We start from the raw sequence: 20,501 nt of genomic DNA on the forward strand, positions 1-20,501 counted from the left end.
ACAAAATTCCCAAGCAGGCTCTAGGTTCTGAGCTGTCAGCACAGAGCCAGATGCGGGACTCAAACTCACGAACCGTGAGACCACAGCCTGAGCTGAACTCGGACGCTCAACCCACTGAGCCACCCAGGAGGCCCTGGGTCCACTTCTAATGAGATCTTATTTGAGAATCAGGAGTAATAGTGACAACAGAAAGTGTTTTGTACACGCTTCTCTTTCTGTGACAAATCCCCAGTTTCTAGCAATACTCGAAAGACAAGCCAATGAGCCATCTTGATACAGAACGGTGAATTACCACCGAGGTGTGCTGTTACTGTGAAACTTTGCTTCTGAGCCTCATTGAGCGTGTGTGTGTGTGCGTGCGTGTGTGCGTGTGTGTGCATGTGCGCGTGTGCACCCCTACACGTGAGCACAGCATCATACACGGGACGGCTGAGTCAGGGCATTTGAGTGGTGGTCTTGACCTCGTACAGCTCTCCTCAACCTGTGGCAAGTACATTCAGTTCTCTGGGGCTTGATTTCATCGCCTGTTAAATGTCAGGTAAGATCATTGTTATTTAAAGGGATCTGTCATTCTGATTCAAAGTCCATTGATACTGAGTATGCGTGTGTCTATGTGTCTGTGAGTGTGTGTGGGTGTGTGCACACACATGCTGGATGCTGGGTAGGCGTGTAACCAGGGCTCCAGCTGGGTCTGTCCGCCTTCCTCTGGGCTTGGGCTCTGTCCTCGTGCAGGCCCCCCTGGTGGTGGCAGGACGGCTGCCAGAGCACCTGGAACAAGCAGCCTTCCCAGGCAGAGGGGACCCTCCCCCCTCCCAGGGGCAATCAGTCCTTCCTCTGCCAGACTGAGCCTCTCTGCCAGAGCCCACCCCAATCCTAGCAACAGTTGTCAGGGGACCCAGGACCCGATTGGCTGAAGCCTGGGTCCCTGAACCAATCACTGGCAGGGGGAGGAGCTTGCCTGGCCACCTTACTACTGGGACTCCGCCCCCCATCTGTGGGTGCTCTCAGCGTCCCCCCACCCCGCAGCAGGTCCCCTGGGAAAGGGGTAGAAAGTTGAAAAAGTCGGGGTTCTCTCAGGTGCCAGGAGGGTGTGGATGCCAGTGGTCCTCACGACAGGTCCCATTTCGCAGATGAGTAAGTGAGGCTCTGCCCAGACTCAGGGCAGGCCAGTCAAGCATTTGAAACTTAGTATGTTTTGGCTTCAAAAGGTTTGCCTTCATCTCTCCCCTTAAATTGGGGACACCGGCCCAGCGGCTTAGTAGACTACCAACCGTCCCCCAGCCATCCATGGGGGCGGCTCGAGGGCCCGCCGGCAGAGGCTGGATACACAAACTGAGGTCCGTCCACATGGCCCAATACGATTGGGCCTTGAGAAAGAAGGAAGCGCCCGCATGCCCCACAACACGGGTTAACCCTGAGGACAGTCGCAGAAAGGCCAACACCATGATTCCCTTGACGTGAGGCACCTGGAGGGGTCAGATGCAGGGAGACAGGGAGGCGCTGGTGGGTGCGCGGAGGGGGACGGTGGGCAGTCCGGGTGTGACGGGTGGGGAGAGTGGGAAGGTTCCGGACAGGTTCTAGGTGATGTCGCCCGGAATGGATGTACCTGATTCCACACAGCCACACGCTGAAACGCGGTGAGAGCGGCAAATTTTACGTCGTGTGCATTTCACCACAACTTTAGAAAATTAGTCCTTCTTTTTGTTTTTCGGTTTTTTTAAGTTGTGTTTCTGAGGAAGCCAGCATCTCAACCCTGGCACACAGCGGTTTTGCAGCCGTGCTTACATCTGTCACTACCCTGCTCCCTCGAAAGCCTTCCGGAACCCGTGAGCCATGCTAGTGTTGGCTGTCCCTAATTCTCCCGAGTGTTATCCAGAAAGCGAGCGGCGGACACACTTGTAAATGTCCACCCCCACCCGACACCACCACTTGGCCTGACGTTAGAAATGAATGATCTTCCATGATGCCCCTGACTCTGTTGTGTGTCCTATGAACACCAAATGTTCCTCGTCTCTATTTTTAGGAAAGCGTGGCCTTGTGTGTCGGCCGCCTTCCCCGCCCGCACGGGCGCTGCCCACGTGGGCCCCGGGAGCCGAGGGCTCCCTTCACTCAGCGCGGCCTCGCCTCTCTTCCCAGCCAGAAGGCCCCCACCCCCGGGGCCGAATCCACGTGATCAGGGACAAGGTGGATTTCATCAGCTGCACAAGCACATGAAGTGGGCCCGTACTTTGTACAACACGTGTTTGGCAAATGATTCCCTGCGGGTTGCAGAAAGCCAGATGGAGGAAGTTTTCTAAGTGCGATGTCAGAATTTTACATCTGCTGATCCCAACAAGTGCACGGGGCCAATGAGAAGTGAATTGTTTGTTCACAAAATCTGACAGCACGGATGTGGTCGCGGGGGCGTGTGCAAATCGAGAAGGCAAAGGCCACGGTGTCCGCAACCCCCACCGGGCCCGGGGCATTGGCGGAAGAAGTCTGAGCATTACCTGGACGAGTTCCCAGTTTGACAGACAAGGAAACTGAGACCCATAGTGAGTTGCCCACGGCTGCCCGAGGGTGGAACTTGGATCTGGGGCTCCGTGGACTCAGCGTGGTGTCCTTCAGCCTCCGCCATGCCGGACAAGCCGTTGGCAAATGGCCCTTGGCCACGCCGTGTTGCTTCTGTTGGCACAGCCATTCACTGCTCTTGCTCGTGTGCCCGCTTTCCCCTCCGATTCCTGATTTCCCTGAGCACAGCAGGGGAGGAGAGGAGGAGCCCCTCTACAGGGCAGTTAGCTGACCTCGTGTCTGGCGCGTAACAAGGGACTAATAATGGTGAGTCACGCTACAATAAGGAGAGGCCAACGCGACTGCAACCTGGATGTCCGTAGGGGGCGAGAGGGAGGGCCTGGCCGGGGTGGAAGGGTTGGGGGAGATGGCTAGCAGAGAGAGGGCTGCGGACCCCACCACCATATTCAAGCTGAGAGGCGGGAGGCTGGTCACCAGGAGTCCTTTTTTGAAGACTAAGATGGCGGTGTGAGCTACTTTGGAAGCTATGTGGGTCGTCCGGTCATCCTTCCAGATCCATTCCTCACGACACTCTGTGCCCCTGTGTGGACTCCACGATAGGGGTTCCCGCCTCCTGCTTCCCGTTTCCCATTTGGGTTTGGCCAGCGGTCACGCCAGCAGCAGACTGAGCAGGGAGCAGAGGGAGGCTGGGGCGCTTCTCTTCTGCTCCCACCGTGCCTGGCTGTAGCTCTCCCAGCTCTCTCCTCGCCCTCTCCAGCCCAGCTGGCGATGGCTCCCTGCTCTCCCCAGTCCTTTGCCGGTTCCCCAAAACCCTACGTTCACTCTGTAAACGCACCCGCCCCCGACACCCTCTCGGGTTACCTATCAAGGATGCTGCTTTCCTGGTAAGACCGTGACTGATATAGGAGTTGACAGTCAAATCACAGCAGTGTTGACATCTAAATTCAAGGTGAGGATATTACGTATTCTGTACAGTTTTGAAATCCCCTTAAGATCCCACGTCAAAGGAATGAAGTTTGAGGGAAAAGTAACCCGAGGCCCTGGCTGCTTCTGCAGGCGTCAGACGTCTGCAGAGATCAGAGCCTGCTCTGAGGCCACAGCGACCCTCTCCCACATTGCCCCCAGACAGAAGGGTTTCTGAGGTCTTGGGCTGGTCTGGGCCTTAAGTTTGAGGTCACTCTACTGTCTTATAAGATTCCGTTCTTTTTTAGTCCATCCTTCCTTCCTTTCCCCCATTCTTCACAAAGCAAGGAGCCAAAGAAAACAGACGTAAACCCCTTCTGGAACTTCTAACCCCATTCTGCAGTTACACACTGAGGTCTTTGGACCCCGGGGATTATGAGGACCCCTTCGGGATCTCTGAGGCCACACCATTTCATAACACGAACATGTTACTCGCCTTTTTCAGTGTTGATATTGGCATGACCGTTCAGAATCAAGTGTGGGCAAAACTTCTGGGCCTTAGCACAGATCGAGACAGTGGCACCAAAGCGCATTTACTGGGCACCGTGTATATCACCATCGCGTGGTTACAGTAAACGCTTCGTTCAGGAATGTCCTCGATGGGCCTGTAAGATTGTTAATGTCACCAAATCTCCACCCTCGAGTAAACGCCTTCCTCATACTCAGTTGGGTGAAATGGGCACTAGAAAAGGGCACGAAAACCACACCCAGCGTCCGGGGATCTCCAGGAAAAGCACGTGTGAGCTGAGCCATCCACTTTTCTCATGGAACGCTCTGCTGAGAGCATGATCGCCAGACAAACTATTGTCATTCAAACCAGCGTCCTCAGACATTTTTCTTGAGAAGGAGCACTGAGCCTGTCACTTCCAGATAAAATTCAAACGTTTAAGCAAAAATTAGAATTTCTGGAGAAGGTGTATCTGTCACGGTGAGTGTGACCACTCCCCAGTACTCAAAAGCCTTTTCTGGTGAGAGCAGTGGTAATATTAGCAAGTGTGAGTTTTCGGGCTGCACAACGGGATATGTCAACATTTGAGAGAGCTGCATAACCCAGTGAACCCATGCCTTCTACAGACCTGCTTCCCATGCTATAAGGTCATGCATGCACAAGAGAGCCATACAAAGTGCAAGATGGATCCGTGGGTTTTAATGTAACAGAGTAAAAACCTCATTAATTTGGTTTTAGGTTCCACACTGCGACAAATCTTTAAGGAATTACCTCTTGTCGAGTTTTGGTGTAGTATTAAAGAATGATACCCATGATTGTCCAGAAAAACTACTCAGGTACCTATCAATTTCCAACTACGTATCTACGTGTGCCCAGGTCTTTTCCATTAGCTCTGTGAACCAAGCGCATTGCACCAGATAAAATGCCGTAGCAGAAGAGAGAATCCAAAGGTTTCCTGCTAAGCCGGGCAGTAAATGGATTTGAAAAACGTAAAACGATGTGAATCTTCTCACTGCTTTTGTATTTTGCAAAATATAATTGTTTTCTCAAAATTATGTTACGTGAACGTATCACAGGATTACTTTTGTACTCGTTTATATGACTTAATGCATACAATATTTAAACGTTTACCAGTTTCAGCGTCAGATTCTGTAAATATCAATAGCTATAAGGCGCATAAGCAAACTCTTAGGGATCCTCAAGTTCGAAGAATCTGAACTGAGGTTCAGAAGTTCAGGACCCCGGGGCCCGGGAGCGGTACGGCAGGTGCTCCCATCTGCTGAGCCTGAATAAGGGCCAGGCAAGGCCCAGCAGCCACCCCCTCTTTGGAGCCTCACGAAGCTCGTACCGCTAGTAAGCGATGTACGAGAGATTAAGGGTCTGGCCAGGGTCAGACTGCCCAAGGGGGCTAGGCTTTGGCTCCATCAGTTTGGAAGCTGTGTGTCTCTGGGTAGGCTCATTCCTTCTCTGAGCCTCACCTGGAAATGGGGGTTCCAGAGGCTCCCACCTGACAAGTGTGTATGGGAACTAAGTCATAGGGGAGATGGTGGCAGTGAGCATATGACAAGCAGGCGTGTGGGCCAGTGTGTTCCCTGTCCAAGTCCTCACCGTGTCGTCCGTGCAGCCCCTAACCCGGGCGCTGTCACCGCTTCCTGTTTGTAACGAGGAGAATGAGGCTACTTGTGAAGGTGAACGAGACTGTGCCTGTCACACACAAAGACCGGAACACCCACGTCTCTTTGATGCGTTTCTATTGCTATGCCAGGGCTCTGCCAGATTCTTCCCCGAGGGGCAAGGATGTGCCTGGGGCAGCAGGGAGCCTCACACCCAGAGGGAAGAAATGCTTCTGCTTTCCTGGACGCCAGCCAAAGGCTTGCTTAGAAACCTCCCGTGGGGGAGAAGGAAGACGCAGCCCACTGAGATTGCCCTTCCCGGATCCTTGAGAAACAGGTATTTCATGCTGTGTTTGCATACAGGAGCCGCTAACAATCCCTGTGCTTGTCTGCCTGGCACTTGGGTGATTTCACCAATTGGCTTTTACTGGCAAGGGAGGTGGGCGGATGTGGGTGGTGGAATATTCCGCTAGGTCGCAGGTTCAGGTTCAGATCTGGCCTGGCTGCCGGAGACTCCAGGGCTTATCCAGAAAAACCGTTCGTCTGTTTGGACCGGGGACCGGGGTCAATGCCTTCAGCCACCAGGTGTCCATTAAGACGTCCTAGGTTCCAGGCCCTGTGCGATGTGCTGAAGGCACCGCGGTGAGCAAGACGGACAGAGTTCACGTCCTCAGATGAGTCTCAGTCTCGAACAAAAAAGAGATGATTCCACACGCTTCAACAGACGAAGATTCAGGGTGCCAGACTCACCCCTTCCTCGTGGTGGAGAAATAACTACGTGAATAAGCAAATTGAGATTTTTTTAATGCTTACTTATTTTTGAGAGAGAGAGAGAGAGAGAGAGAGAGGCGGGGGGAGGGGCAGAGAGAGGGGAAGACACAGAACCCGAAGCGGGCTCCAGGCTCCGAGCTGTCAGCACAGAGCCTGACACGGGGCTCGAACCCACTAACTGTGAGATCGTGACCTGAGCTGAAGTCGGAGGCTTAACCGACTGAGCCACCCGGGCGCCCCTGAATGAGCAAATTTTAAAAATATGTCAGTATATCTAAAGATGTGGCTCAAAGTCACTGGGTTTTTGTTTCTGTTTTTGTTTTCTGTATCTTCCTGTCATTTCCCAGAGCAGTGCTCCTCAAACCCAGGCCCTGTGTCCGCCCACCTGGGGTGGGCCTGGGACTCTGTGTCTCTACCGCGCTCCCAGGAGATGCTGAGGCTGCTGGTTGGGGACCACATTTCTGGGAGCAAGGCTTCCTTAGAGTGTCTGTTCAGTGCCTAGAACAGAGCCTGGCACATAGTAGGTGCTACACAAACATGACAGTCAGTCATGCCTAACTCTCAGGGCCAAGATCTCATGTCTTCCTCTTGCCCACAGGCCCTCCACTAACTCTGGATCTCTGACCAGCGATGAATGAGCCCGGAAGGCACCAAGGCTGGCATGGGAAGCAATGGGCCGGACAGGCGGGCACTGCCCCCCTTTCCTCCGTAACTCTCCACATCTATGAATTACGTACGATTTCACTTATGCATAACCCAAAACCTCATGTTGCCACACCAATCCCACCGCACCTCCCAAAATGAGGGCCAGTGGAGCACAGTGGCCCCGCCCGGCATGCAAGCGTTATCCCCGAGACTGTTCGGCCTCCGGAGCTCCGCGACTCAGCGTGGGCTCTGTTTATTATTCTAGAGAAGCAATTTTCAAGGGGGTTGAAATACTTGTTAAAATTAAGGTAAAGAATGTAAACCACAGCCAGGCTCATTCACCTTCCGCTTCAAAAGCCTCTTGTTTCTGCGGGCACCACTCTCCTGCAGGTCCCGATTAGCTGCGGTGGAAAATTCGGCCAGCAGCGCCGAGGACGGGCAGAGCCGGGCTGAGGAGTGTGGCCGTCTCCGGGGCGTGCACAGCTGTCCCGGGGCTGGAGGCACCTGCTGGGCTCCTGAGAAAACTGCCCTGAACAGTTGAAGAAAGCCAGCCGATGAGCTTGGCAAACGATTCAAGGAGAAGACAGGAGTCTGCAAAATCCGCGGGTGTCTTGGGGACCTGCCATCCTCTTGGGGTTCACTCTTGTCTCTTAACAAGAGACATCCCACTGTGGGCTGACGAGTCTCGGGACCTCAGCGTCCGTGGAGCTGTCAACGGGCTAAGGTGAAGCATTTTGGCAACTTTGAAAACCGAAAGGCAGAGCCCTTCGAGGAAAACCACGAGGGACTGCTTCCCTCACACAGAGTGTGGCTTCTGGTCCCAAGGAATTGCTATTCCCAAGCAGCTTATTTTTTGCGGACATTTCCCCTTAGGAAAAATAGTAACGTGGGACAGCTCTCTGGGGAGGGAGGGCTGGCCTTGGAGGGGACCTGGGGGGGCCTGGAGGGGACTTGGGGGGTACTTGGAGGGGACAGGGAGGGGACGGGGAGGGGGCCTGGAGGGGACCTGGAAAGCCGTGTTCGTGCAGCTGTGGCCCCTAGCGGCTTGCAGGGAATGCCGTTCTCAGCGTAGTCCATCCACACGGGCAGAGGCAGTTTCAAAAGGCTCTCTCCAACCTCCTCTGGAGAGGAGATCAATGAGGAAAAAGATGAATTAAAGAAAAAAAATCAACGAATCTGAGCTTTTTCTCAAAGTGGGCCCAGATTCAAGTTTAGGCCACGTCTTTGACGGCCGTTAGCACCACGTGCACTCAGCACGGATCTGACCGGTGATTCGCTGCTCCTGGTGGAGATTTCAGGATGCGGCTTCCCCAGCTCTTCTGCTGTTCAGGAGCCCGATGTCGGCAAGCCACAGCCCCTCACTCCCCCCACCCCCTCACCGCCCCCCCCCACCCCACGACGTTGGGAACACCTTCCATTTCCACGCGTAGACTAACGAGGGGCAGAAAGCGAGGCCGTGGGTGGGGCGGTCAGGACTGCAGCCAGGGGGGGTGGGCGCTGAACCCCCTGCTCGTGAATTGCTCAGGGGGCCCCGGCCATGCATGGAGCCTCTAATGCCCCCGGACTGCTCTCTGCGAAGGGGCCAGCATGGATCACCGGCCAGGGACTCGGTTCTTGGGGACTGTTCGTGTTTGTGTCCTGACGTCATTAAAGTCTGTTGGCCCCAGGTTAGAAATCAGGTGATACACCCGACAGGATTTAGGGGAGACTTGGGGAGATTACAGAAGGTTCCTCTTCAGCCTTCGAGCCATACGTACGTCCAGCATGTCCGAGGAGGCTCTGGTGCGCGCCCTGGTGTGAATCGGAAGGTCAGACAACCAGGAATGCTCGCGTTGGAAGGCAGGCAGGGGAAGGAGGCCGTCCCAGCTCAGGGAGGACAGATGCCCTCTTCCTCCACTTCTCTGTCCTCCTCGAGCCTCAGCGCATTGGATGACGCCCGCCCGCAGTGGGGGGCCCCCTGCTCTACTCAGCGCACCTGCTCCAATGCTGGTCCCTTCCAGACGTGACCAGAAAGACCGTTTCACCAGCGATCTGGGCGTGTGAGCCCGGGCAGCTCGACGGACAAAAGTCACCATCGTGTCTACAAACCAATCCCTGGCTCGTTTTCAAAAGCGTCTCTTCTTGTGAGCCCGTGGAGCCCCCTCATCGCTGCTGCCCTGTTGGGATGTGTGACAGGCGTCTGCCATTTCCAAGTGATGAGCGCAGATTTGAGCTTCTGCCGGTACGGGGCTGTCGCAGCAGGGCAGCGTGGAGCCCCCGGCACCTTTACGTTGGGGAGCAACGTTGCAGGAAAGGTGCTATGCTTCCTGGGGCTGAGGGCATGGGTGCTGATGGCGTCTGCGTGGTCACTTAAGAGCTGTGCAGCCAGGTGACGGGCGGGGGTGAGGTGGGGTGGCTGCGGCCTGCTGGGCCCTCTCGGAGGTCTAGGAGAGACGAGACGCCAGGCATTTGGCAGTTCCGGCCCGGCACATTCCTCCTTTTGAATCTATCACAGCAGAGCTCCGAGGCCAGGGCTTAGCAGATGGAGGGTAACTGGGGATGGTGGGTGGTCCCACAATCGCCAGGCAATGACACAGGAGGCAGCCGTCCCCTCCAACAGACCACGGACACGCGCATTTATCCAGCCGCTCGGGGGGCTCGGGCCGCACACCCCTTCCCCTCGGAAGCCACGTCGGGTCTCCACGTCAGGGCCTGGGACACGCCGAGCTCCTCTGTGGGCTGCGGCAGCCACCGTTCCAACAACTGGCAAGAGGAAGCTTGCGTTTCACCGCTCGAGGCGGGAAATGGCAAGCGTTCCTCCAGAAGGCGAAAGTCACTGCCGTGTGTCCTTCAGGGGAAGCCTCCTGACCTACCAGTCTCCTAAATCCGGTTCTGACGGTCCTTCCCCCTCCCTCTGTGTGTCAGGGTTTGTGACATGCAGTTCGGGTCGCTCTAACTTCTGTGGGGGGGAAGAGGATCGGCGGGGTCGGTCCTCCCGAGCCAGTCAGAGGGTCTTCCGCAATCCAGCGTCTGAGGGAGGGGCCGCAGGCGCCTGGCGTCACGCTCACAGCCGGAGGCCAAGTGCACAGGAGCCCGTGCTGGGGCTGGCGCAGGGCAGACAGATCCCCCGCAGTCGAGTCAAGAGCAGGGGAGGGGCTGGCGGTGGTGCAGGTGGTGGTGGAGGGGAGGCAGACAGGACACCTGCCAGGTGCCCACCACCCTGCGAGCTCTCGGCAGATGCTGTGCCCCTGTCACACCATCTGGGGTACCAACCAGACCACTTTTAATTTCTAAAAAATGCTTATTGATTTATTTTGAGAGTGTGCAAGCAGGGGAGGGGCAGAGAGAGAGGGGACGAGAAAAACCCAAGCAGGCTCCGCACTGTCAACGCAGAGCCCGACGTGGGGCTCGAACCCACGAACTGTAAGATCATGACCTGAGTTGAGATCAAGAGTCCGAGGCTCAACCGCCTGAGCCCCCCGGGTGCCCCGTAACCAGGCCACTTTAACCACTCCTCTGGAGGGGTTCTTGAGTGGGCTTGTCAGATTTAGCAAATAAAAACACAAGATGCCCAGTTCGATGGGGATTTCAGATAACCAATTGTATCCATTTCCTGGGGTGGCCCTAAGGACGTATCACAAACCGGGGGCTTGAAACAACGGAGATCTATTGTCTCCCGGCTCTGGAGTCCAGAACCAGAATCAAGGTGTCTGCAGGGCTGTGCTCCTTCCGGAGGCTGGAGCGGAGGGTCCTTCTGGCTTGGCTCAGCCCCCCAGGGGCTCCTGGCGTCCCTGGAGGTGCCTCGGCTCGTACTCACGTCCCTTCGGTCTATCTCCGTGGTCACAGACACCGCCCCGGTGTTCTCTGTGTCCTCACGTGCTGCTTTTAGAAGGACACCAGGCCCTGGATTTAGGGCCCACCCTCACCCGGTGTGACCTCATCTTAGCTCATTTCGTTTGTGAAGACACCATTTCCAAATAAAGTCACATCTGGCGGGTCCAGGGGGATGCTACTCAACCCACCACAACAATGAATCTTTTTTTAGTTGCGGGGGACATGTTTTGCGATAAAACTCATCGCTTTTTATTTGAAACGAAAATATTGCAGAGCATAAGCTTCTGTCAAAGTTATTCACCTTTATCTGAAATTCAAATATCGCGTGGGACATACTTGTACTCTAAAAAAGTCTTTGCTGTTTACCTGCAGTTCGAACACGGCCTGGCCCATACTTGTGCTAAAACTGATTCCTATTCGACCTGGCGGCCCCGTCCGAGTCCCAGGGCGTCTGTGTCCTGCCCTTTCCGAAGAGCTGCCTCCTTGGCCCCCTGCATTCCTGGGAGGGGGCCTCCCCACGCCTGAAGGATTGCAAGTGCCCCTCTGTGCCCCCACCCCGTCCTCTCAGCCCCCACCTGCATGGGGAGAGGCAGCTCAGAGGTTGGAAGCCGACGACACTGTGCTCCCCTTCCCGGATGGGGGCAGGGAAGGAAATGCTTTCGTGAATTTACAAGGCAGGAAAGAAGGATGGATGGGCGACTCCTTTCCTTCCCTCCATCGGGGCGGTGCTGAGCTCGCTGCCTGAGCAGACACCCCAGAACTGGACCAGCCCCTCAGGTACCGGGGGCCGGACCAGCAGAGCTGGGGCTGCCTCTTCGTGAGTTCAGCAAAACGTACTAAGCAACACTTGTTACCGGGAGAGGACGCACACATCCGCAGCCGTGAGCCCGATCCGTGCCAGGCGGCCGCACACCACACGGCTTGGGGTCAGTGCGATCGATGCGTCCTGCTCTGCCCCCAGCCCCACGTCGGCACATCACCTCCTTCCGTTCTCAGGACAACCTGGTCGGTTCCCTGAGCCTTAGCGTTTCCCTCTTTGCACCCGGGGTGGGGGTGGGGGGGCTCAGAGAGGTGGGGGGGGTGTCACGCGGTCAGTAAGCGAAGGAGTGGGACTTGAATCTACTCCCCCACACCTGACTCAGAGCCCGCACACACTCGCAAACCCGGGCGCCCGAGGCTGTCCGCCAAGCTGGTCGTGCGTGCTTGGACCCACTCCACAAGTGGGGGTGCGTTCGACCAAGCACCAGAGGCCGTGCAAGTTTCAAGGGATACCCTGCGGCATCACACATCGTCCTGGGGCCTCTGGAGTCTGTGTTCCATTTGCAAGGGGCGGGGACTGCCATGGCGGAAGACGGAGTGTGGTAGACGGGAAAGAGCGCGTGTGCGAGTGTGCGTGAGCACAGGAGTGTGTGTGTGTGTGTACATGCATATGTGGCTGTGCGTGCGCACACGTCTGTGTATGGTTGTGTGCATGCGTGTGTATGTGTGTGCACCTGTGCGTGTGTGTGTGTGCGTGTGTGCTATCCTGGACAGACGCGGCGGAGAGACTCTCTGATCAGATCACAGTTTGGAAGTTATCTACAAGTGAGGGGGTGAACTATGTTGATACCTGGTGGGGTGAATGTTTGGAGGGAACAAGTGCCAAGGTCCTGAGGCAGGGTTGGGGGTGCTACGCTGGGGACTCAGCACAGAGGCAGTGTGGCTAGAGCTGCATTTCTAGCTCACGGCTTCAGGCTTTTTTGACAGTGGCTCTGTGTACCCCGTCAGAAATCTTTGGGGAGGCACAGCCAGGGAGCCAACGTGTTTGCACTGACTGGGCGAATCTTACACTTCTAAGCCAGTGGACGGGAGGAAGTTCAGTCTGTGGAGCAGAGATTCGGGTAGGAACCCCGAGACGCCCTCTACACGAGCTAGGGTCTACACAGTATATTCTCCCAGACATCGGCTCTTTCTGGGGGGCACGAAACACACATTATCTAGAAATCAAAAACGTAGTGGCAATTCATCTTTCTGTAATGAAAACTTGCCCACATCTGGGAGGTGCTTTCTACAGCAGTCCTCGCCGACTGACAACCTTCACGATCCAATAGAACAAGCCTTCGCCCACGCCCGGTTCGGCGGGCTGGGTCCCAGCGAGGACTCGGGCAGAGATCACCTCCGGTTCTGGGCGCGAGAATCAAAAACGAGCAGTGGGGGTGGGGGAGGGGCAGGGGGGCAGAGAAAGGCCAGAGGGCCCGCTCTGGGTTAGACTGGCGTTTGGATGAAATGTCGGTCCCCGATATCACACACATGGGCGGAGCGGAGGAACATTTGAAGCTGTTATTGAGGCTGTAAGTTAAAATCTGAGCGTGCGGAGCAGAGAAGTAGGTGGTGCGTCCGGAGAGCCCAGGCTCTGCGTTGGACGGTCCAGGAGCAGAGCCACAGCTCGGGCCACGTGGCCATGGACTCACTTTGGCTGAAGCACAGGGACAGCAGGGACACAGGGCTCCCAGCGTGGCTCTGGGGAGCAAGGAACGGAGTGGCGGAGGGCGACACGTGAGACAGCGGGAAACCCTGAGATGGTCGCGGCTAACGGGAAGGGAGGGGCTAGAAGAGCTCCTGGCTAGCGGGGAGAAGGCGGTGGACACGGAGGGCAGGCACCGGGGATGCCGCCGGATGAGCGGTGAGCACATTCAGGCCACCCACCCCCCACGAAAGCCAGGTGGGCCAGAAGCGCCCCCCGCGCGTCAGGAAGCCACAGACAACACGACACGGCCCGACCGCGTTCCTGGAGAGCACACGCCAAGGGGAGAGGGAAAGCTGGTCTGAAACGCGTCTGCCGCTCGTACGGCAGATGACCCAGGAGGTTCTCCAGGGCTCCGAGGGAAAGAAAATGGGACAAAGATTATGAAGTCCAGACAAGTTGCCTTTCAGTAGGAAGACAACAGACGCAGGTGAGTTCTAAAACAACACGAGAAAACGCTGGACGTCCCGCTCACGAGTCCCACGTAGGGCGCGGAGAACTCCTGGATGAAATGCAGCTATAAATGAGAAACTGAAGCAGAATAAAAAAGAACAGAGAGACCATTATAAACGATTGCAGAAAAAATGAGATCCATCTGAATATGGGATTTTGCACACTTGGGGCCGTTGTTGCGGAACAGAACGTTACTCAGTACGAGCGCTGAATATGGGGCCCCACACGCGGGGCACTGCCGTGTCAGAATACAGCTTCCATGGCGTGACCCTGCCCGGGGGCACAGACACAGGTGGTCAGCGGCCCCAGGCCCCCTCTTTTTTTTTTTTTTAATTTTTTTAATGTTTATTTATTTTTTGAGAGACAGAGACAGAGAATGAGCGAGGGAGGGGCAGAGAGAGAGGGAGACACAGAATCGGAAGCAGGCTCCAGGCTCTGAGCCGTCAGCCCAGAGCCCGACGCGGGGCTCGAACTCACGGACCGTGAGATCGTGACCTGAGCTGAAGTCGGACGCTTAACCGACTGAGCCACCCAGGTGCCCCAGGACCCCCTCTTTCCAACGGGAAGGTCACACAGCGCCACCTTAAGGGTGCAGCGGGCAGAAACACTGCCTCTGGGCTCCTTTCTCAGCTTAGAGCGACTTCCAGAAATTATCCTCTTGTGCTAAAGGATTATTTCAGCAATTCCCTCGATCTTACTTTACACTGTTGTCCAATCAAATTCAGATGTAAAACGAACACATTTTAATTTAAAAATAGCATGGATGGTGTTACTCGCGTGCATCGAATGGTCATCCTCTTCAGCTTTCTACTTGTATATGTACGCGGGAAGACGTTGGGAAAGCCAGCCACGCTAATATTATTTTGAATGAGTTAACGCATTTTGGGCAATTGGTTTCTTCCTCAGGAAGTTCTGCTTAAATTTTTTTTTAAGTTTATTTATTTATTTGGAGAGAGACAGAGACAGCACGAGTTGGGGAGGGGCAGAGAGAGAGGGAGAGAGAGAATCCCAAGCAGGCTCCATGCTGCCTGTGCAGAGTCCGACCTGGGGCTCAAACCCACGAACCGTGAGATTATGACCTGAGCTGAAACCAAGAGTCGGATGCTTAACCGACTGAGCCACCCAGGCGCCCCTTAAATTCCTTTTTTAAAGAAGCAAGCATGAGTAATATTTATAAAATAGCAATGAAGTAACACTTAAAAACAAGTCGCTTATGCCCCTTTCTTAAAGAAAAAAATCACAGTGGGGTATGTATTCCAGCTCCCTGAAAGATAAGTCTAAATTAATTAATTATGGGAAACAAGTCCATCATTAGGCAGAAAATGCTGAATCGCGAAACCAACGTGCACTTAAATAATCAGGAGTCCGGCCTACTTGGAAGGGCCAATGTCAAAATGATCCCTTTTTCTGCTTTTTAATTTGTTCATTTATTTAACGAAGCATCTGAGTACCTACTCTGTGCTGGGCACATAACAGGCTACAGACAAGCCACAGTGTGACACTGAGACAAAACAGAAACAAAAGCTAAAATCATGAAGGTCAAAAGGAAGCTTCCAGAAAGTGTCCTTCTACAAGGAAGGTTATGGTTGGGATTGCCATGAATATACTCACGCCTCAAATAATGTGCCTCTCTCTTTTGATAAGAGGCAAAATCTGTCAGAAAGTATGCTGAGAAGGAAGCAGAAACACAGCGATAAGGAAGTATAAGCAGAAAAGTGCAGACGTTTCTCTCTTGGGTTGACGGATTAGATATACAACAGACGTGTGTCAGCCCAGAAGGCATGGCTTCCTCCTTCTTCCCAGGGACTTGACCTTCGTTTTGACCTTGGTCTTCCCGGGGACACCAACTGAAGCCGAGCCCTGGGGCCCGCCTGGACGCCTGGAGCCCGGTCCTAGGGCCGTCTTCCATCAGGTGGCCCGGCCACCCTGCAGTGGCTCCTTCCAGCCTCTGGGCCCTAGTACACGCCCAGCATTACCCTATGGGACGGAGCCACTTCCTGCCGGGATGCCGGGAGGAAGCTGGATCCCGGGGGCTGCACTGTCTGCCCCGTGAGGAGCCAGAACCCTGTCAGCCAGCTGGATTCAGAAGTCCGGGAAAGCAAGCCCTGAGTGTTGGGCCTTGAGCGTTAGGGAAGTGTCCAGAAAGCCTTTCTTACTTCCAGTGTCTTCAGATAGCACTCCGGGTTCTGACTCCACCCTCCTTGAGGCTGTGGACACCCCGGCCCTGTGACCTCCTCCCCGCACCTCCCTGCGGCCCGCGGACGAGGTGGGTGGAGAACGGTCAGCTGCCCTGGTCTGACAAGAGTCCCTAAAATAGCTCTCATCCAACGGGCAGATTTAGCCTTCCCAAACCATGCCCCATCCCGGCATCTGTGACATACGGTCACAGAACATATGGGCTTAGTGTTCCATCTGGAAGGGTATCGTTAGAGGTAGTCGAAGCTACGAAAGTCGCGGCAAAGACGGAGGCTGTGCTGGGAGATGAGGCAGCATTCTCTTGCAGCTCCATACGCTTCGTGGGTGAATGGTGGCTTCACGTCTGGCCTCAGAAGACTCTGCCCTTTACCAGAGGCTGGGTTTGTCCCTGAGCGCCCGCTACGCTGCGGAAAACGTGGGCCAAGGCTTCAAGTAGGACTTAACTCTTGGTCCCGATACAGCTGTGTATTCATTGTGAGTAAACTGAGGCATGACCGGGGGCCCTGCTGCATGCAGGGGGCGGGAAGGGGGAGGAAGCCTGACACTTTCCTGCCATTGCGAGGGTCTGCTTCGGGTCTGGTTCCTGGAACCGACCTGCAGGAGGGTCTGCTTCGGGTCTGTCTCCAGCCTCACTTTGCTGCAAGCACCTTGAAGTCACAGCTTCGAGGCAAAGCTCTTGTGTGTCAAAGGGACGTTCACGCCTGGTTTCCAGGGGCTCGGCCTTCACACACCAAAGGGGAGGGTCCCCGTCAGGGGAATACCCAAACCAAAAAGGACCAGGATGTCAGGAGGCCAGGGGACGTGGACAGCTGCGATGGGCAGGGGATGCTGGCCTTGCCTTGGGGGGGTCAGTAAGTACTCATTTCCCTCTTTGTCTCTCCAGCTTTAGGGTCCTCAAGAGACTCCTCCTGGGGTCCAGAACAGCCTCCAGGATGGATGTGCTCAACCTTCTGTCCTCACAAACCATTAGATCCAGCCCCTCCCCAAGACTGGGAAAGCCCACGGAGCGTCTTCATACTATTAGTTCTTTTCTATTTAATTGCAGTATTGCTTTTTTGCATATTTACATAAACATATTCTTATATCTTTATTTAAAGACCTTTATTATGTTTACCACACAGGTTGACTCTGTTTCTTTCTGGTGTCCCAGCCTCACCCTGGAACATTGGCTCCAGGGAGAAGGGGCTGTCACGTCCACTGAGGCATCCCAGGGCCACGAGTAGAGCCCGTGGCCAGTTACCTAGTTGCACAGTTGCCCAAAGCCTGTGATCGGAAGGACCATGGAGGTGAATTGAAAGTGAGGGGGCCCCATGGGTTGCCTGCGTAGCTCAGTTGGTTAAGCATCCGACTTTGGCTCAGGTCATGATCTCACCATGCTGAGTTCAAGCCCACATTGGGCTCTGTGCTGACAGATCGGAGCCCGGAGCCTGCTTCAGATTCTCTCTCCCTCTCTCTTAAAAATAAACAAACATTAAAAAAAAGTGAGGGATCCCCAGAGGTGCTCCCCAGTCTAGCTGGGCTTGCTACACAGGCAATGTTATGAGAAACGCAATAGAACCCAACGAAATGGGAGAATTGGGGCAGTGGCCGCTGTGCACTGTGGTCCCCACTCAGAGCAGGTGCTTGGAGAACACCTGCCAGCTCCCTGATGTTGTGTCCCTGGGGTGGCAAGTCCTCCAACAACGGGCAGAGCAGCTAACACACTAGAGGAAGGAGATGGAAGGCGCAAGGTAGATTTGGAGGCCTCCCCCCACACTGACGTGCTCCCTGGTCCAGAAAGACGTGGCCAGGAACCGTGTGTGGTGTGTCCAGTAAGTTCCAGCATGCGCGCATTCGTTCATCCACAGTATTTCTAGAACACGGTACTGGTTTGCAGAACGGCCACAGCAGAGCATCACTGGACCGCTGGCCGGGAGGCTTAAACAACGGAGACGGGTTCTCTCACATTTCTAGAGGCCGGAAACCCCAGGTCAGGCACGGGCAGGGCTGCTCTCTCCCGAGGCCCCTCTCCCGGCATGTACTCGGCCCTCTTCTCCCCGTGTCCCCACGTGGTCGTCATTCTGTGCGTGTCTGTGTCCTGATCTCCTCTTCCTATACGGCACCAGTCTGGCTGGTTTAAAGGCCACCCTGATGATCCTTCTCAGCCCTCATCACCTCTTTAAAGACCCAGTCTCCAAAGACAGTCACATTCTGGGGACTTCAACACATGAATTTGGGGGCCACAACTCAGCCCACAACAAACACCAAATACTTCTCCAGCTTCTTGTCAGTGGAAAAGCAGACAAGAGCCCTGGTGTTGTGCCACTGGGGTCCTATCCGGGAAGGAGACAGTGAGCCACACGGATCCATGGTGACGAACATGTGAGAAGGGGAGGCAGGGGGCCTGTGGGTGGGTGGGGTTGGCGGTCGTGGAGGCCGTGGGCCAGGGAGGCCGGACGTCAGAGCGGACACTGTAGCCGAGGCCAGAGAAAGGTGAGGGTGGGAGGGACCGCGTGGCTTGGGGGGAGAAGGCATGCCCGCGTCGTGGGCCTTCAGGCCACCGCGAGGACCTGGGCTCTCGCTTTGTTGCTTTTACCTAAGGTTTCCTCCCTCCGAATTTTGTCCTGCGGACATCGGCAGCAAGCGGGGACACTTTGCTGTTTCTGCCCCTTCGGGAAGCCTGCGTGCGGTCTATAGGGCCTGAGCGGCGCACTCTCGCGGATGCAGCCCCTCGAGCCCCTGACGGGTGTCAGGCCAGCAGCGATCTTCCCAGCTGGCTGACGTTACCGTGGTCACTGCCATGAAGAACAGGGCTCGCTGACAATGTCAGCCTTTTCTTCAACGGTCGCCGTGACCCTGACAGAGCGTGAGGCGAGACGCCGGTCGCCAGCCAGCCTTGCGGCAAAACAAAAGCCAAGGAAACGAAACGACATTAAAAGCCACATTGCGCGAGTCCAGCCGCATAGGTTCTCCTGTACAGGTGGCTGAAAACTAAAATAAAAGTAGCTGGGGTGGGGGCACGCAGGGTCCAACGTGGGCTTGGAAGGAACCCGGAGCAGCGGCGTGGGGCGGCCCGCGGGGACATTTACCGCTGCAGAGGCTTACAGAGGTAGCGCTCATTTCCCGTGATTGACAGGACCTACCAACTCTTGTTCTGGCTCAGAGTCCTACGGCCTGGGAGACCCCGCCCCCGAGGGGCTGCTAGTGGGGTCGCTGCTCACGGATGGGGTCTGGGCCACTGGAGCCCACGGGTCACCCCTCGGGAGGGAGACGGTGAGAACAGCAGACTGTTCAGATGCGGGACTGTCCTGTGATTTACGACTCAGGCAAACAGCCCATTAATCCAGCAGCGGCCCCGCTTCTATTCATAGCTTCCTGGGGGCAGGGGAACGGCCACTGGAAGTGGTTTTGAACTGTTTCCTGTGGTTTCCCCCACCCCGCGGGGGCGGGGCTTCTATTTTTAGAGAGTGTCCCTGACAGCGAAGGCCCAGGCAGCCCCTGATGCCATGTGGGGGCTGTGGGTGACCAGGGCAGACCGAGTGGGCTCTCCGTTCAGACGGGGTTCTAGAGCAGGAGGCCGCCACCTACTCCTGAAGGAGGCCAGAGGCCCGTCCTGGCCGAGCGACGCTAGGACGCTTCGCCATGCAATGTGTCACCACGGCTGGAGAGCCAGGGACCTCCCCACACGAGGCTCCGCGGCCAGCGCCCACCGTCTGCTCGTCGGCGTTTATCCCGTGCCTTCCTTGCACATGAGCCCATGTTGCGCGTTGTTTTCAGACCGGCCCCATTTCACATACTCTGTTCTCCTACGGGTGGTGGGTCCTGTCTTGGCTTGTGTAACGCGCCCTGTACAAGGGTTCACGTGTAAAGCGTTTCGTGGGAGGCGGTTCAGGTGACACCTGTCAGGGAGCAGGCAGGTGATGCGGGAAGGCAGGGGCCTTAGCCGTGGATGAGGAGAAGAGGCCAGGAGGCCAGGGAGCGAACAGGACGAGAGCCGGGCTGGAGAGGGTCCCGCCGAGCGGATTTTCTTCCCTGGTCAGCCGCTACTTCTCTGGTTCTTATCCCATCACACACGCACTTGCTCACAGCTCGGGGCTCACACAGCACTCCTCTTGCCGAGAAGGTCGGTGCCGAATGTTCCAGGTTCCTGTTCCTTTCTCTCTCCCGGTCTGCTCTCTATCTAAAGTTCAGACTCGGCGTCTTATTTCGTCCTAAGCTCGCCCTCGCTCAATGCTACCCGCCTCCACCAGGGAATACCGCTGGCTGGACGGCTGGAGTTAGAAAGACTGGCCAGGGAGGCTTGTGTGTCGCTGACAAAGCGGGCACCGGTCTCGTCCTCTCTTATCGAGAGTCTGGCCGGGCACCTGGGCGGGGGCCCCGCAGTCCGGGCGGGGAGCTCAGGCGCCCTCGGCAACCACCTGTGAGCTGAGCATGTTGTTCTCGGCTTCTCCAGACGCGGAAACCAAGGCACGGGGAGGGGGTGTCAGTTGTGCAGGAGTGGGGCCAGGGCGTAGAGAAGCGGGTGGGAGAGGCCCAGGCAGGCCACGTGCTGCGGCAGGTTCTGCCGTGGACCCTGAGGGCCCGGGGAGAACCCCACCCGGACTGT

At 55.9% G+C, this 20,501-nt stretch overlaps 2 long non-coding RNA genes across 2 annotated transcripts in view; one reads left to right on the plus strand and one right to left on the minus strand.

Moving 5' to 3' along the window:
- LOC109245571 (uncharacterized) overlaps positions 1 to 20,501 on the minus strand; it is a 125,477-nt gene that overhangs the window by 72,710 nt on the left and 32,266 nt on the right. The window lies entirely within an intron of this gene.
- LOC109245570 (uncharacterized) lies at positions 16,000 to 17,006 on the plus strand. Its single transcript, XR_002070956.2, has 2 exons — positions 16,000 to 16,390; positions 16,800 to 17,006. It is a non-coding gene; the product is annotated as an uncharacterized LOC109245570 (long non-coding RNA).

This window comes from Panthera pardus, unplaced genomic scaffold (genome assembly GCF_024362965.1).
Source record: "Panthera pardus isolate Hobbes unplaced genomic scaffold, ASM2436296v1 HiC_scaffold_19, whole genome shotgun sequence".
Taxonomy (NCBI): domain Eukaryota; kingdom Metazoa; phylum Chordata; class Mammalia; order Carnivora; family Felidae; genus Panthera; species Panthera pardus.